The 16,572-nt window shown below is 47.3% G+C and overlaps 1 protein-coding gene and 1 long non-coding RNA gene across 4 annotated transcripts in view; one reads left to right on the top strand and one right to left on the bottom strand.

Annotated features, from left to right (window-relative positions):
- RASL10B (RAS like family 10 member B) overlaps positions 1-16,572 on the top strand; it is a 97,118-nt gene that overhangs the window by 46,618 nt on the left and 33,928 nt on the right. The gene's annotated exons all lie outside the window — the stretch shown is intronic.
- Positions 8,529-9,302, bottom strand: LOC142140271 (uncharacterized). Its single transcript, XR_012688367.1, has 2 exons — positions 9,037-9,302; positions 8,529-8,710 (listed from the first exon to the last, which is right to left on the bottom strand). It is a non-coding gene; the product is annotated as an uncharacterized LOC142140271 (long non-coding RNA).

Here is a 16,572-nt window from a genome sequence, read left to right as displayed (position 1 = left end):
TCCTAAATCAGCAGAGCATCCAAGAGGGAGATAGGGAAGCAAATTTAAGGGTCCACAGCAGGTCCTCAAAGGGAAAGGTCGAGTAGGAGCCCCGTTCCATGTCAACCCACAGCTTTGCATTAAGAGGGAGAGATCAATCTCTAAGGTAAGTTAATATGCAGACCTCTTAGTCCAGGGCTAGATTTAGGAGTACCAACCTCCCCCCCCCCTCCCCTGTTGCTTAGGGAGAGTCATACATTGGTAAGCCAGGACAGGACGCTTTTGTTTCCATACGTATGATCCCATCGGTTTCTAAAAAAGATACATGTAAAGTTTGGGTACAACATATTGGATAGTATGAAAGATATTCATTCATTTCTGGAGAAGCACATCTTAAATGAAGCAATACGACCCAACCAGGAGACCTTGTAGTTGACCCAACTCTTGGCCAATAATGAAAGATGCTGGAGTAACGGGACATAGTTGGCTTCAAATAGGTCAGGGATATTACGGGTAACTTGGATACCCAGATAGGGTAAGGATTTCTGTACCCACACAAAGGAAAACATCTGCTGTAGAGATAAAAGGAGGAGGCAGGAATATTAACAGACAATGCGGATTTAGTAACATTCAGTCTAAAGAAAGAAGTAGCACTGTATCGGCCTAGGGTTAGTTGCAGGGCCACAAACGAGGTTTCCGGGCTGGTAACGAATACAAACTCATAATCTGCAAACAAACACAATTTATGGGAAATTGAGTAGTGATCCCTGGGAAGTCAGGTGCAGATCGTATTGTTTGGGCCAGAGGTTCACCCCTGTCTAGTACCATTGGAGATGGAAAAAGGGGAGGAGCGGAATCCATTACTAAAATTCCTAGTTGTTGCACCCTGGTATAATGCTAATATTGAGTGAAGGATATTACCCTGGAGGCAGAATTTAACTCAGATAGAGCCAGTGGAGCCTGTCAAAGGCTTTTTCCGTGCCAAGGGAGGGCAGGACCAACTCATCTGGGGTGGATTGTACAAAATCAAACACATTCAAGATTCGTCTAGTATTATCGGATGCCTGACGTCCTGGTATGAAGCCTACCTGATCCGGGTGGATAGGGTGAGGAAGGAATGGGTTTAATCGAGTAGCGAGAAGTTTGGCAAATATCTTCAGTTCGGTATTAAGCAAAGCTATAAGTCTATAATTTTTACATTCTGAGGGGTCTTTACCCGGCATTGGGATCGTGATGATCTTAGCTTAAAGCATTTCAGCTGGAAAGCTACCTATATCCATCACGTTGTTATATAGAGAGGTAAGTAGGGAAGCAAGGGTATCCTGGAAGGTGGTATAGAAAGTGTTAGAATATCCATCCAGACTAGGGGCCTTATCTTTTGGGAGACTTATTATGGCTGCTTCCACTTCTTGTTGGGAAAAGGGAAGGTTGAATGATGTCAGACTATCGCTATCCAGGGTGGGGAGATTTAAGTGAGACAGAAAAGCGGAAAATGAGTTGGGAGTGGACTGAGGAATACTGCCGTCATCACCCAGGTTATATAATTTAGTGTAATAATCAGCAAAGAGGTTTGCAATCTCGGCAAGGCTATGAGATTTAGTAACACAGGAATCATGGAGCACTTTAATTCTGTTACGAGCTTGTTTACCCCTGAGCTTACATGCTAACAACCTACTTGCTCTATTTCGTAAAGCATAGAATTTTTGGTGTAACTTGGTTAAAGCAGTGTTCATGCGAGAGAGAAACAGAGTGTTTAGTTGTTTCCTTATGCCGTTCAATTCTTTCAGTAGTGATTTAGAGGGATGTGTCTGATTTTGGGCCTGTAGAGCAGCTAACTAAGATTGCAAGGTTTTTTTTATGGTGAAGATATGTTTTTTTTCATACAGGTGCTGATTTGTATAGCTTTACCCCTGAGAACTGCTTTTTAGTGCACACCATGTGTGGCTAAAGACGTATCTTCTGGATTGTTAGTTTGGATATAAAGGGATAAGGCCTCCGAAAAAGCAATTTTCAGTTCTAGGGAAGAGAGGAGGTAAGAAGGCATTCTCCAGGGCCTAGGGGGAACCCTTGTTCGATGGAGGTTCCAAGACCATTCAGCGGGGGCGTGATCAGACCATATAATTGGTAAGATTTTCACGGAGCTGTTGTGTTGTAATGTCCACTTATCAGTCAAAATCAAATCAATCCTGGAATAGGAATTGTGGACTGCTGAGTGAAAAGTGTATTCCCTAGCACCTGGAGAATTCAACCGCCATATATCGTAAAGGTCGTATTCTATCAGTAGTTTACGAAACGCTAAAGAGGGTCCCCAAGTTACTCTGTGTGGTAGTTGTTGTCGGGTTTGTGATTTATCTAGTTTAGTGTCAAGAGTTAAATTTAAGTCTCCCATTGTGATCAAATGGCCCTGTTGAACTTTGGATACCTCTTCACATAACAATTTTAGAAAGGGGATCTGGCGTGAGTTAGAGGCATATAATGAAACAATAGTCACTTTCCTATCATCCAATAACCCAACAAGGATTAGGTAACGGCTATATTTATCTTCTATTTTTGTAGGGAGAAATTGACACGTACTAAATAAAATTAACACTTTATTTCTCTTGAATAGTCCACTAGTGGAGTAAACTGTGGGGAATCTCGAGTCACAGAACATAGGGGCGGATCGGGAGGAGAAGTGTGTTCCCTGCATTGCTACTACATCTGCTCTACGTTTGTGAAAATTTGTAAGTGCTAACATTCGTTTGTTAGGAGTGTTCAAACGTATGTTTCAAAGAGAAAAATGTAACCATTGTTTAAATATACCGGGGGACATGACTATGAAGGTAATCGGTCAGAGAGAGGTGTATCTCACGAGCAACCATTGGAAGGGGAAGGGGCTGGGAGGGCGGGAGGAGATAAGAAAAAACCAAGAGGGAAAAAACAGAACTAGCCCGAGGAATGGGGCTAGAGCATTTGCCACAGAGGAGAGGAAGTGGCAAAGTAGGTAACATGTGGGGGGTGGTAGAAGGATTGGGCACTGCCCATGTGACTAATTAACATTTAACATAAGATATGCAGTCAAAAAGTAAAGATTTCTTACCTGAGCACATGTAAACATTGAAGCTTCAACAAATAAAAGTAGAACTGTATGAAAGGGAGAAAGTCTCATACGTTACATAGAAATAACAACCAAGCTGTGTTAACAAAGCACAACACGCCAGAACCCGCAAACCCACCTAGAGGCCTATATGTCAACCCCCCTACCTCGCCGCCGAGGAACAAGGGGAGTCAAACCCTCACACCCGCCGCCGCACGGGGGGAGAGAGGAACAGGAAACGCCAAAAAATAGGACCACTTCAGGTGTCGGCATACATATTGCGTACATTGTCAAACCAACAGGTCCTAGAAACGTGGCTTAATGAGGCAGGAGCAGTTCCTTAAATGGAGACAGTGATGACTAGTTCCTTGATACTTAAGACCATTCTAAGCGGAGAGGAAATTGCCTTGCATCTGGACCCGAGGGAGGAGACATCTGCCACTCCACCAGAAGTTTGTCATGTGTTTGATAGAAGCTGGACTTAAACATAGGTGGAGCCTTCTCGATGGACCAGCAGCATGACAGGAAAGGCCCATCGTTAAGGAACATCATGTGCTCACAATGCAGCTGTGATCTGCTGAAAGAATTGTCTTTTATTGATGGTTGTCGCAGAAAGGTCCTGGAACAGTTGAAGATCACCAAGATAATCCGTGTTTTCAGTGCTCCTAACGGCCCGAAGTATAGCTTCCTTGGTGGGAATGAAATGGACATGTAGTAGCATGTATCTGGGCTGGTGGCCTGATGCTGAACGTGGGAGAGGTAGCCGGGGGATACGATCAATTAAGAGATCCTTTTCATCAGCGGAAGGAAGTCCGGGCTCGAGATCATTTCTGGAATACCCCTTATCTTGATGTTATTCCTGTGTGAATGGTCCTCAAGATCTGCCACCTTGTCTTTGAGGAAGGAGACCTCGCTTTGTAAATGGTCCCGAGAGGTAAGTAGGTCATTATGGTAGGCAATCGCTTGCTCCATCTTAGCCTCCAGATGATCTGTTCGGTCTCCCAATTCTAACTTCTGTTTTCAGACTGCCGATCGAAGCTCAAAGTTCATTAAACAGATTTGTTCTGAGGGCAGTCAGCATGTGGTGCAGAGTGCAAACAGTGAGTGGAGGAGCATCCAGCTCCAAGTCAGCACTCATGGCAGGGAGAGATGAAGAGCAACAGCCTCCGAAGCTGAGGTAGATTGAGAGCGATCCTTACCAAAAGAGGGAGACCCCGATTTAGTAGAAGCTTTACGTAGGAAGCGAATCGGAGGGGTAAGAGTATTATGTTTGTTCTTTTTGGGTGGCATGAGCCCGTTAGTAGGTGAGAAAATCAGAGGACCGTTCAGATACTATGACTGTAGAGAGGAAGATGATGGAGAGGCCAACATTAGAAGTCAAGACATAACACATCAGAGTGTAGATGCTCACTGCAAGATATATAACAGGTTTCACCAAAAGTAGTAGCAAATGTCATGTGTGGTATCCTGGTTGGTTGTTGTTATCTTTAGGCCCAGAGAGGTACCAGATCCTGGTTTGCAAGTATTTGAAGGATGCCCTCATGTTAATGGTGACAAGGATGGACCCTTCATAGGTTGTCTCTCAGAGCACTGAATAGGTACCAAGGATGGCTCTTCTGTGAACCTTGTAATATATTTTAACATTTACACACAATATCATAATAACATGGCCAGATGGTATAGGTACAGTATCTTCCAGACAAGAGGGGGATTGCAGAAGGGCTTAACCCTTGTTGATACTGCCCGGTATCACCACTTATCACAACAAGGTTTGCTTTGATATCTCAAATGAATCTATGGCAATATTATTTAGCTATAGGCAATATTATCAGCTAATGCAGCTATTTGTTATTTGCAGCACAATGATAAAAGAAAAGAACTGGAGACAGAGTTTGAAAAGCTAGAGATAACAACTGTGCTTCTACCACATGGGTTTTTTATTCCAACAATAAGAACCTTTGTGCAGTAGATACACACACACACCAGCTAAATAACTACTGTTCTGATATGTGTCCTTATAATAGACATATCATTTGTGCTTTTCAGAAATTGTGTAAGCTTTCATTTTTTTTAAGGTCTATATGAAGCTACAGTCAGTACTTTTTGACACAAGGGGGCCTATTTAGCAACCCTTAAACCATGCACAAACAGCTTTTTACGCAAGGTTTAGGCATTTTCAAATATCTGGACAATTTACTAATATCGGAGATATCGTCTGCATTATGCAAGGTACCGCATAATACCACAGTCCCCATAATTCTCAATGGGGACTGCAGTCTGGGCAAATATATAAAGCTTCGAAAAGTTTAACTTGTTCTTTCTGAGGGAATTCTTACCGCCCTCCACTCTTTCTCTACCCGTCCTCTAGCTAGCTCTGTCATGGCTCCTTTCTCGCCTGTGAAGTGACCTTCCCTGGCTGCATACACTCTGGGGAACAGAGGATCCCTTTGTGTTCTGCATCATTTCAATCCAGCTGTAAGGGGGGGCTACATGTATATATCTATACAAAATGGCAGCACGGTGGCTCAGTGGTTAGCACTTCTGCCTCACAGCACCGGGGTCATGAGTTTAATTCCCGACCATGGCCTTATCTTTGTGGAGTTTGTATGTTCTCCCTGTGTTTGCATGGGTCCCCTCTGGGTGCTCCGGTTTCCTCCCACACTCCAAAAACATACCAGTAGGTTAATTGGCTGCTCTCAAAATTGACGTGTCTGTCTGTCTGTCTGTCTGTGTGTATGTTAGGGAATTTAAACTGTAAGCTCCAATGGGGCAGGAATAATAGTGCAATATGTTTTACATATATCACCAGCCAATAATAAAATGATAAGTCCAGATAAACCCCGTGTATGGATATCTATAATTGACACCCTATTCGTGACACCTCCCTTTCGGGTGTATGCTTACTCAAACACGGTGGAAATCGCGCCCTCAAATATAGAGTGAAAATTCCTTCGCCTCTTCCGATCTCATTAACGGAGTTTCTCACCCAAAAAGAAAGAGAAGGAACAAATCTGGCGTGATACCCTTTTTATTAAAACAATACGGGTAAAACATATGCGAATGGACCCGTACCCTGGGCAGATGAAATGCTCGCATAACAAATGGTAAGTATGTAGTATCAAAGTCCTCTCACCACCGTGAACTCCACCGTTCTCCCCCACTCGGTCGGGTCTCACTCGCCTCTGTTAGTAGTCACGGCGGCCGCGGGCACCGCCGCGACTCTCACCTCCTTCCTGTAGGCGTCCCGGCCGTCGCTATGACGACCGGGACATCACTTCCGGGAATTACCCGACCGTTGCCAAGGCAACGGCCGGATACCAATAACAGTAGCGCCGCGTCCTGACGGCTAGGGACAGCCGGGCGCGTGCGCAAGAATAGGCAAGCCTGTGGGCTAATTAATAGTAATTAGTTAGAGTCCTGTCCATGTGATTGGAGTGCCAGCCTCTGATTGGCTGGTACTGGTATTTAAGGCAGTGAGGTTTGCAGCCTCACTAACGGTTATAGCTTCTGTGCTCCAGTCTGCTGACCTGCTTGTTCCTGTTCCTGTATTCTGATACCGCTACTGATTTCCCGTGTATGACCCTTGGCTTTGAATTGGACTTCGTTTGTGTATCCTGTGACCCTGATCTCTGGCCTGTTTACCGTTTCTGCTATCTGCCTGTGACCCCCGACCTCAGCTTGTTTACCGATACTGTTGTCTGCTGCTGGCCCTTGACCTCTGCGTGGACCTCACTCCGCTTGCCTGGGTTCTCCCCAGCCGGTACACACTTCACGACCCTCTGTCAGTCTGCGGCCCAGTCTGTCCCCACCATCAGGGGCTCCAGTGAACACCTCATTGGCAGAGTAGATTCCGGGTTGTGTTGTGCCGGCTGGAGGGGTTCCTAACAGCCTCCAAATAAAACGGTTTTATTTGGAGGCGAGTGAGACCCGACCGAGTGGGGGAGAACGGTGGAGTTCACGGTGGTGAGAGGACTTTGATACTACATACTTACCATTTGTTATGCAAGCATTTCATCTGCCCAGGGTACGGGTCCATTCGCATATGTTTTTACCCGTATTGTTTTAATAAAGGGTATCACGCCAGATTTGTTCCTTCTCTTTCTTTTTGGGTGAGAAACTCCGTTAATGAGATCGGAAGAGGCGAAGGAATTTTCACTCTATATTTATTTGAGGGCGTGATTTCCACCGTGTTTGAGTAAGCATACACCCGAAAGGGAGGTGTCACGAATAGGGTGTCGATTATAGATATCCATACACAGGGTTTATCTGGACTTATCATTTTATTGTTGGCTGGTGATATATGTAAAACATATTGCACTATTATTCCTGTTTTTTTGGGGTATATCAATACCATATTTTTCAGATTACTGAAGGGATATATATTGTCTGTATCCACTCACAATATTCAGCAGTGCATGTGAAGACTATTCCTTATCTATTGCCTAGAAGATCTTGCCAGATACGTCTATCCTCAAATTGTATCCTATGTACGTAGAGGCAGCGCCATATGTATGTATACAACTGTGTGTTATATATGTTAAAATTTGAAGTACTAGTGGATCTTCAGTGATACATATTTTGGCTGCTAATCAAGTGAAGCGCTACATTGGTAGTTACCTTACATTCCAATGGGGCAGGGACTGATGTGAATGAGTTCTCTGTACAGCGCTGCGGAATCAGTGGCGCTATATAAATAAATGATGATGATTATATGTGCCTAATTAACTTTCATGCTATGTACAGAGGACAAGAGGGTCACCAGTTGCAAATGGAATAAAGATGTTTTACCATCAGCATTATAGGAAGGGTTCTTTACTGTAAAATAGGTTATGCTATGGAATTCCTTACCACACAAGGTGGTGTTTGCATTTTCACTAGCAGAAATAAAAGTTTAATTGAATGCCATCTTGACAGAAATAGTTTGGGAGTCAGACAGGAATCGTCCCATAAGGCTAAATTGGCAACTGTTACAGTGGAGGTTTTGTTTTTCCTTACTCTGGATCAACACAAGTAGAGTTTCTGAAAAGTTAAACTTAATCGACCAGTGTCTTATTTTCAACCTTACTAACTGTAGCTATGTATCAAATACTTACAATCTGCATATCAGATGACCTTGGAACAATAATTATAAGGATGTAAGAAGTCCCCAGTACAATCAAAGGAACTCAATGTGCCAGGTGGAAAAATCCTGGTCACCACGGCAACTAAGAAAACCACCCTGGTGACCAGTGCATCTGTCAGGAACTACTAGAATTATACCCTGTTTACACTGCCTCAAAAACTCGGGGCGAGTCCCGACGACCTGGATCGAGGCTGAATTTGAACAGGTCCCCTGCATCTACCTGGTCGGATGACCCGGGAATTAGACCTAGGTCTTTTGCAGGGTTATAAAAGTCTTATGTCTGATACCTTAACCTCTTTACCTCCTTCATCTTATCATCTATAACCTGAATTAATGACATGAGACCTGAAATAGGGCACAAATAAATGATTTATTCATAAACATGGTGGAGGTGAAATAAGCAGTCAGTCCGACGTGTGCCAGGCAAAACCCAACTGTCCTAGCATATCCTTAGGACTACAAACTGGGGAACAACCAAACCCCTGGGTTCAAGTGGGGGACCAACCAATCACACCCCGGGCGCACATATCTACCTTGGTTGAAAAAGAGGGATAGGCTGCGCTTCCTCCAAATATATGAAGCAGCCAAATGCGAACCTGAGAGTGTGTGGGGGACCCCTAAACTCCCAACAATGTTAGATACGTATAAAAATAGTCAGGTTCTGGGCGCTTGTAAAGGAAAGATATATGAATGGTTGAAAAAGAGGGATAGGCTGCGCTTCCTCCAAATATATGAAGCAGCCAAATGCGAACCTGAGAGTGTGTGGGGGACCCCTAAACTCCCAACAATGTTAGATACGTATAAAAATAGTCAGGTTCTGGGCGCTTGTAAAGGAAAGATATATATATCACATATCTACCTGGACGGGGCACCACGTCCTGAATCTACCGAACCCGCCCCTCCTCTGGGCTATACTGGAAGCAACCACAGGGCAGCCCACAAGGGCGGTGCCTGAAACCGAGACTAATAGCCGATTCACTCGAAGGGAGGCGGGTTCACCATGCCCAATACCGTAATGTGGCCCCAAACCACTGGCCGTCGACTGTACTGCTTTTCCGGCCACGCCCGGATCCCTAGGATCCGCGGCCCGCCACCATACTAAAACCTTCTGATGCTAAAAACACATAAATATCCCTAACAAAAATAACCATGCCTTCGTCGCTCAAATGGACTCCGTCCCCCCTATATAGCGAGGGGCTCTGATAACGAATACTCGGGTGTACAATCCGCCAACCACCCATGGAACGTAAAAACCGTGAAACAACCGAATTAATTTTCCTCCTTACTCCATCAGCAACACGCCCTTCAGGAAACGCACGCCAAGCCATCCTTGGCACAATATCCGACCAGCAAATGACAAGGGAAGGCCAAGATGCTTGCACCCAAGCCAAGTCCTCCTGGATACGCAAAATCAAATCCACCGACTTGCACCCTCCTATGTCATTACCACCCAGATGAATAACTAGGACCTGGGGTACCCCTTGAACGACAACATAACTACTCAGGAGATACCGAAAACCAGACCATCTAAGACCTCTACGACCTATCCACTGCACTACCATTGCCCCCTTAAACAGAGAAGTATCCTTAGCTGCCCTGTGCAATCGAGCCCAGTGAATATAAGAGTGTCCCAGCACCCAGATGCGCAGCGGGGTCCGATGGTCTGTAGGGTGGAGAAAACCAAACATTAGTCATCAGCAACCATACGTGTTCATACATCCAGAAAACGGAACTCAGAGAGCCCCTATGATGCTGAAAATTTGAACTTGACAAAACTACAGAAAGCACAAGAGCTAACAAATGCTCACCACACCAGACACAAACACCCAAGAACACGCCCACACCGACAAAAGAAGGAAAAAAGGTTTTGGGCGGAGGCACAGACGAAGGTGAAACCATAAAACCCAGTGGGAAAAAAATGGAGAAAGCCCTTCGAGCCCGACCTCCAAAGGCCCAAGCAGTCTAAGACCTGTGCCACCACCGCAGGAGATAGATAGGTAAAAGATAGGAAGATTTAGGTAAGGAGAGCAGGACGAACATAACGCTTATATACCTTGGTTTTCCACCTGCCAACACCCTGTATGGCCCGTTCTGATGCCCCAGCCAAAGCCGCAGACGTGGCAGCACCAATTCTGAATAAGTGCCGAACTGGGATCCGTCCAAGCCCAGCTTAGACAATGTACGCTTAAACACTGCCGTAAACTGGTACCGGGTGAGGGGGGTACCATCACCATGCACCAGCCACGGAATTGCAGACACAGGACGAATAACAGCAAATTCATTCATAATAACAACAGGGCAAACTAAGAAACCCACCTTTGGGGCCAATGTAACCCACTGCCCTCTACCTAACTGGTCAGACTTTGATCTCCTGATTTTACAACATACTGAGGAAGGGGAAATAATAACATGCTGCGCCAACATTCCTGACAAAGGACAAGACTTAGAAGAGGCCACTACCTCACTTACTCTAAAAGCTCCAAAATAAAGCATGACAAATGCTGCGCGAAATAAAGCTGTCTCAAATGCATCACGTGCCACTTCCTTAATAGCCCCCAGCAATTCCGTCAACAAAGCCTCACCGATGGGCCGTCTTCCATCCGGAAGCGCAGGGCGCTCCCTCGCCCAACCCTTTAATGCTTTGGCTATAATGAAACTTTTCGTGTAATCGACCTCATTCCTAAGCCTGGTAAAAAAGGATATCCCGGCCAAAGCCCCTGACATTGCCGCTTTGGACTTACCGGACTTGAAACCTGCCCAAATATACGCTAGCATTAGCTGATGCCCTGAGGCCACTGACTTGCGCCCCTGATCCCGGAACGCACACCAGTCATGCCAAGCCGAACGATACTTCTACCTGGTAGCGGGTGCCAATGATGATTCAGCTAGACCCTCTACTCCGGCTTGACAATCTGCCAGATATAAGTGGGACAAGGTGAACCCGACAGGGATGCCTGAGGTGCCAAGGCTCGAAATTTCTCCCATTCCCCCCTAGATAATGAATCTGCCAGCGCATTATCCACCCCAGGAACATGTTGCGCCCTGAAGCTAATGTCATCGACTAAACACCTCCATACTAATCTCCTCAAAAGTGTGATGACCGGCTGAGAGGTGGCCTTCTGCCGGTTGATTACTTACACGACACCCAAATTGTCACACCAGAAAACTATCTGTTTCCCTACTAATCTGGGGGCCCACAATTCAAGGGCGACTATGATCGGGAAGATTTCTAACAGCAACAGGTTAGCAGTCCAGCCGGCCTGCACCCATTCTTCTGGCCACCGCGCAGCGCACCAGTCACCTGCGAAATATGCCCCGAAGCCCACACCCCCTGCCGCATCAGTATGTAGCTCCAGCTCCATACTAGACACAGGAGGGGAAGGCCACAACCTAACCCCGTTAAAATTCCGCAGGAAAAGATCCCAAACTGCCAAATCCGTCCGGATTTCAGCAGATGGCAGTACTCGACAGTGAGGTCCCTTACGCCCTGACGTTGCCCTTTCCAGCTTCCGACAGAACACACGACCCATTGGAATTACCCGACAGGCGAAGTTAAAAAGTCCCAGTATAGACTGAGTCCTTTTCAATGACATCCCTTCAGACCCAAGCGCCACCCCTATAAGCTCCCGCAGTTTCACTACCTTCTCTATTGGAAGCCTACAAAGACCCAAGACCATATCGATCTCGATGCCTAAATACGCTAAACGGGTAGTAGGACCCTCAGTCTTATCATGCGCGACCGGGACACCAAGTGAATGAAAAAGAGCCCTAAGTGAAAACAAAACATCCCCACAGGTGGGTCCCTGGCTTGGGCCCACTACCAGGAAGTCATCCAGATAGTGTGCCACGCCTTGGTGACCGGTTCCGGCACAAACGCACCAGTGTAGAAACGTGCTAAAACACTCGAAGAAGGAGCATGAAACTGCGCACCCCATAGGGAGGCATCTATCCACATAGTAACCATCGCTCAGATGGAAACCCATGAAAGGGAACGAGTCCGGGTGCAATGGAAGAAGCCGAAAAGCCGACTCGATGTCGACCTTCGCCATCAAAGCCCCGGGCCCAAAAGATCTCACCATCTCCAGCGCCTCCTCAAAAGACTGATACACTACCCTGCAAAATTTTTCCGGGATGGCATCATTAACCGATGCACCCTTTGGGAAAGAGAGGTGCTGAATTAGGCGAAACTTCCCCGCAGCCTTTTTAGGAACCACCCCTACCGGAGACACTACCAGGTTCCGATAAGGAGGGTTCGCAAAAGGCCCAACCATCCGCCCAAGCGCCACCTCCTTACGCACCTTCTCCGCCAAGACTTCGGGGAACACCTTCGCAGATTTTAGGTTAACCATCGAGGCGATCCCGACAGACCCTTCAATAGGTAACCAAAAACCATGCCTAAAACCCTCCCGTAAAAATTCCGCAGCCCATCTTATTGGGTAGCGGTCCAGCCAGCGGCCGAGATTGACCACGTTAATTGGCGACGCGGCTTTCCGCAGGTCCGGGAGCCGTTCGACTTCCGTCGCCACCCCCTCCTCGACTCTGCCTGTCACAAGTCTTAGCTGGGTGACCTCCACCGCAGCGGGTGCAGGTGTGTGAGAACCTACACACCGCTCCGCGCAGGCAACCGGACTTGTTAAAAGGGAAACAGCGGCCCCTACCCTCAAAGGGCGTGGCACCCCTGCCGCGCCCCGATGGCCGACGCCAACCTGAACCCTGTGAAGACTCTCCCCCGCCATCTTGGGACACCTGTAACCATACCTCAACATCCTTGAATCCCAACATGAGGCTCGCATGTCCGTCATATTTCTCCCGAAACGCTTCATCATAGGCCAGCCATACCCCGGGGCGTGATGATGCATACATCTCGTGGATCATGTGTAAATATTTCAACATGTCCATCCACTCTGTAGGGCGCGTTTCTAAATAACACGCCGCAAAAAGGTAGGCACCTGTAAGCCAGTTTTTGTATGACCTATAACTCGTCTCCCCAGCGCCACCCCGTGTGAGGGCTTGGGCTACCACTTTTTTCCCCTTATTGGTCATAGCGAACATGTCAATGAGTCGGCCTTTACGAATTCTGTCTCTGACTACCATTCTAACCCCATGCAGTATCCCGGTACTAGCACAGCGCAGCTCCTCATCCCCTGTAAGACGGGAACCTCTTGTCTGCCTTAAACGCCCGTCAGCCGGCCTAGCCCCAGCGCGCGGTACAAAATGCTTGCGCAATTTCTTAATCAGCTTCTTGGAGGAAGACCCAGACATATCTGAACCCGTACTAGAGCTATAACAATCAGACCACACAGATTGCACGTCAGGTACATCAAACAAATCACGCTCACCTGCCAACGCCGAACCAGTCTCAGAACCCTGCGTCCAGCCTTCGTCCCCGGACCATGCCTGGTGACGGCCGACTTGCTCCACTCCAACGAACCGCTCCTCCTCATACCCTCCGGCTTCTGCTGAGAAAGAAATGTTACTACCAGAAGCTTGAGACTGGGAACCACGGGACGCCGCTCTATGCTCTCTGCCATGATCTGAACTCACCCCTTGACCAAGCTCCCAGCCTGAAACTTCCCTATAATTCTCAGCCCCCAGGGACTCACTCACAGGAACACCCCCATCGCGTGACTCGCGCCGCTCGTCCGAGCCGAGCGTGCCTCTCCTATGCCCAGACCAGGACCGTTGCCCTGGGCTCTTACCCATGACCTGAGACCCCGAAGAACCCCGCACCTGACCCCTATGTTCCCCGGAGACTGAGTGACAGGACCCCCCCCTTCCCACCGGGATGCCCATAACACCAGAACCCACAGGGGCCACTGATGTCTCCCCCCGAACCGCACTATTGCCCCTGCTATAAACCCTATGTGCCGCTGAACCTGCTGAGGCACGATCTGCCTCTGCATTCTGCCCCCTTACCGGGCCCAAACTACTTCTGCTACCCCTGATGACTGAACTGGCCCCCACTATGCCCGTTGAGGAGCTATCTGCCGCTGGAACCCGGGATAATTGGAGAGGAGGGGGTCGCCCCCCCTCAGGACCAGGATGCCCGCCCGCCCTAACATGGCCGCCGTGAACCCGCTGCCCGCGGGTCTGCTGAACTCTACCAGCAGCGGGTGGAGGGCCCCCCGCCGCTATACTACCCCCCGAGGACCACCTGTCTCTCCTGGATGCCCTCTGCCCGGGAATAACAAGCCCGCCAGCCACCGGAGGAACCGCCGCATGAGCTGACCTCGACCGGAAGTGACGGCCGTCACTTCCGGTTCTGCGACCCCCGCTAACACCACCATAACCCTCGGCGGATGCCCGGGAAGGAGGAACCCTCAGCCTGCCACTGAATCTCCGTGCAGGTGAGGGAGGGGAACCGCTGGGCCTAGCGGAGGAAGGAATGGGACCAACACCCGCCATTACCACTGGGGGAGGCACCCGGGGAATTGGAAGGGAAAAATGTGCCAAAATGCAACACCACCAAAAACGGGAGGGGGGGGTGGGGGGGTTAGCGGGAGGGGGGGTAAGGGGGGCTGGACGAGAAGGGAGAAAAACGGAGGGGGTTGAATTTAGAAAAGAAAAAGAGAGAACAGAGGGTTGAGAAAATTAGCTGAGAATGACACACACGCTAGTGGGAAAAGCAAGAGAAAAAAGGGGAGTACAAGCAGGAAAAAACAGGAGACAGAGAGGGGGAATCAGATACTTATCAGGATCCACGTCTGCACGCTGCAACTTCCAAACTGCCAAGGACTGAGCAAACTCCGCCCATCCAACTTATAGTCCTAAACCCCTCCCCTATGACACCAGATGGGCGTACCCAAGATTAACTGTTAACACTCCAGAGAATAGTTCAGTTAAAGATACAGCAAAGCTTTTATTATCCTTCGGTCCTATGCAGATCTCAGTTCTTATTCCTGGGTCCGACCCGGGTAGATGCCAGTCTGAATGAATGGTGAGACCTGGGTTTTTCAACCCGGGTTTCACCGAAATCTATTGAAAGTTAAAATCAAAACAAAAACATTATCACAAGAGCCAGTCAAAACTCCTCTTGTGATGTTGCCAGGGAGACCCAGGCAGACCAGAGTTCAGTGTGAACCTGGTCGACCCAGGAATTTGTCAGGGTGAGAGGCTCTGTCACCCAGCAATATCCCAGATTCATATACCTGGGATATTGTCCGGTCGGCAATGTGAACAACGCAGCATTAGTTACCAGCATTTAGTGATTCCAGGCACTATGTAATAACACTCCGAGAGCCACTAGCCTTTATTTACCTAATTATGCCAGTGATATTATTTGTGTGGTTTTCACTATAAAAAATCTACTATATAAAAGCCTAGTGGCGTGTGTCTGTGTGTGGGGGAAAAAAAAAATCAAGCTGCGGCGCCACCTGCTGGGCGAAGTTATACACTGACCTACTAAATTCTTAGTGTGTGTGGAAAAAAACCCTCAAAGGGCTGAAATTTGGTATACCAAGATGTTTTTAATTTGTTAATTTAATTTGTTAATTGTTAAAAGTGTTTATAAAGATTTTGTAAAAATGCCTAGGGCACCATGGACACTAGCACCAGCCCTGCTTGTACCCTTTTCCTGCTCAATGTCCTACACTCTCATTCATTAACAGTCTGTTATATTGCATGATGGTAATTTAATGATCTTGGTATATATTCTCTGCATTTTATAATATGTCACCTTTGTGCTTCCTATGTTTTTATGGTTTTAAACTGAAGTAAGAAATATTTTTTTTTCAAGCTTGCAATACTGTATTGTTTGACCCCTCTCACATCACTAGAGATTACCCTATTGTGTGACTTGCACTGCTTTGCTTCGGTTTAGGTAGCAACAACCTGGTAGCTTATGCTGTTAATACAGAAGAAGCAATTCACAAATATATTGAATCATGACAAAGCTCAATCAGAAGTCAGGTTTTGTTCAGCAGTTAATGTATTGCATGTGGATGCCTGTGTTCCAGATGTCTCTGCCATGCATGAATGCACTTCTGACTAGCTTCATTGTCCCTTCATTTTCTGCTGTTCCCTCACATAGAATTTCTGAACTATGCTGAATTGTGCATGTTTTGCCTCTGGAATGATCAGAGTCCAGTATTGGTTATTGGGGGCCGCATGGTGGCTCAGTGATTAGCACTTCTGCCTTACACGCTGGGGTCATGAGTTCAATTCTTAAACAGGGCCTTATCTGTGTGGAGTTTATGCTCTCCCTGAGTTTACGTGTTTTTGTTTTGGTTTTTTTTTCCTCTGGGTGTTCCGGTTTCCTCCCACACTCCAAAATCATACCAGTAGGTTAATTGGCTGCTGACAGAATTAAACCTAGTCTGTGTGTATGCGTTAGGGAATTTAGACTGTATGCTCCAAATGGGCAGGGACTGATGTGAATGACAAATATTCTCTGTAC

The sequence above is a fragment of the Mixophyes fleayi genome, chromosome 2 (assembly GCF_038048845.1).
Source record: "Mixophyes fleayi isolate aMixFle1 chromosome 2, aMixFle1.hap1, whole genome shotgun sequence".
NCBI classification, from domain to species: Eukaryota; Metazoa; Chordata; class Amphibia; order Anura; family Limnodynastidae; genus Mixophyes; species Mixophyes fleayi.
Note: the sequence above shows the minus strand (reverse complement) of the source record. Positions and strands in the feature narration are given on the sequence as shown.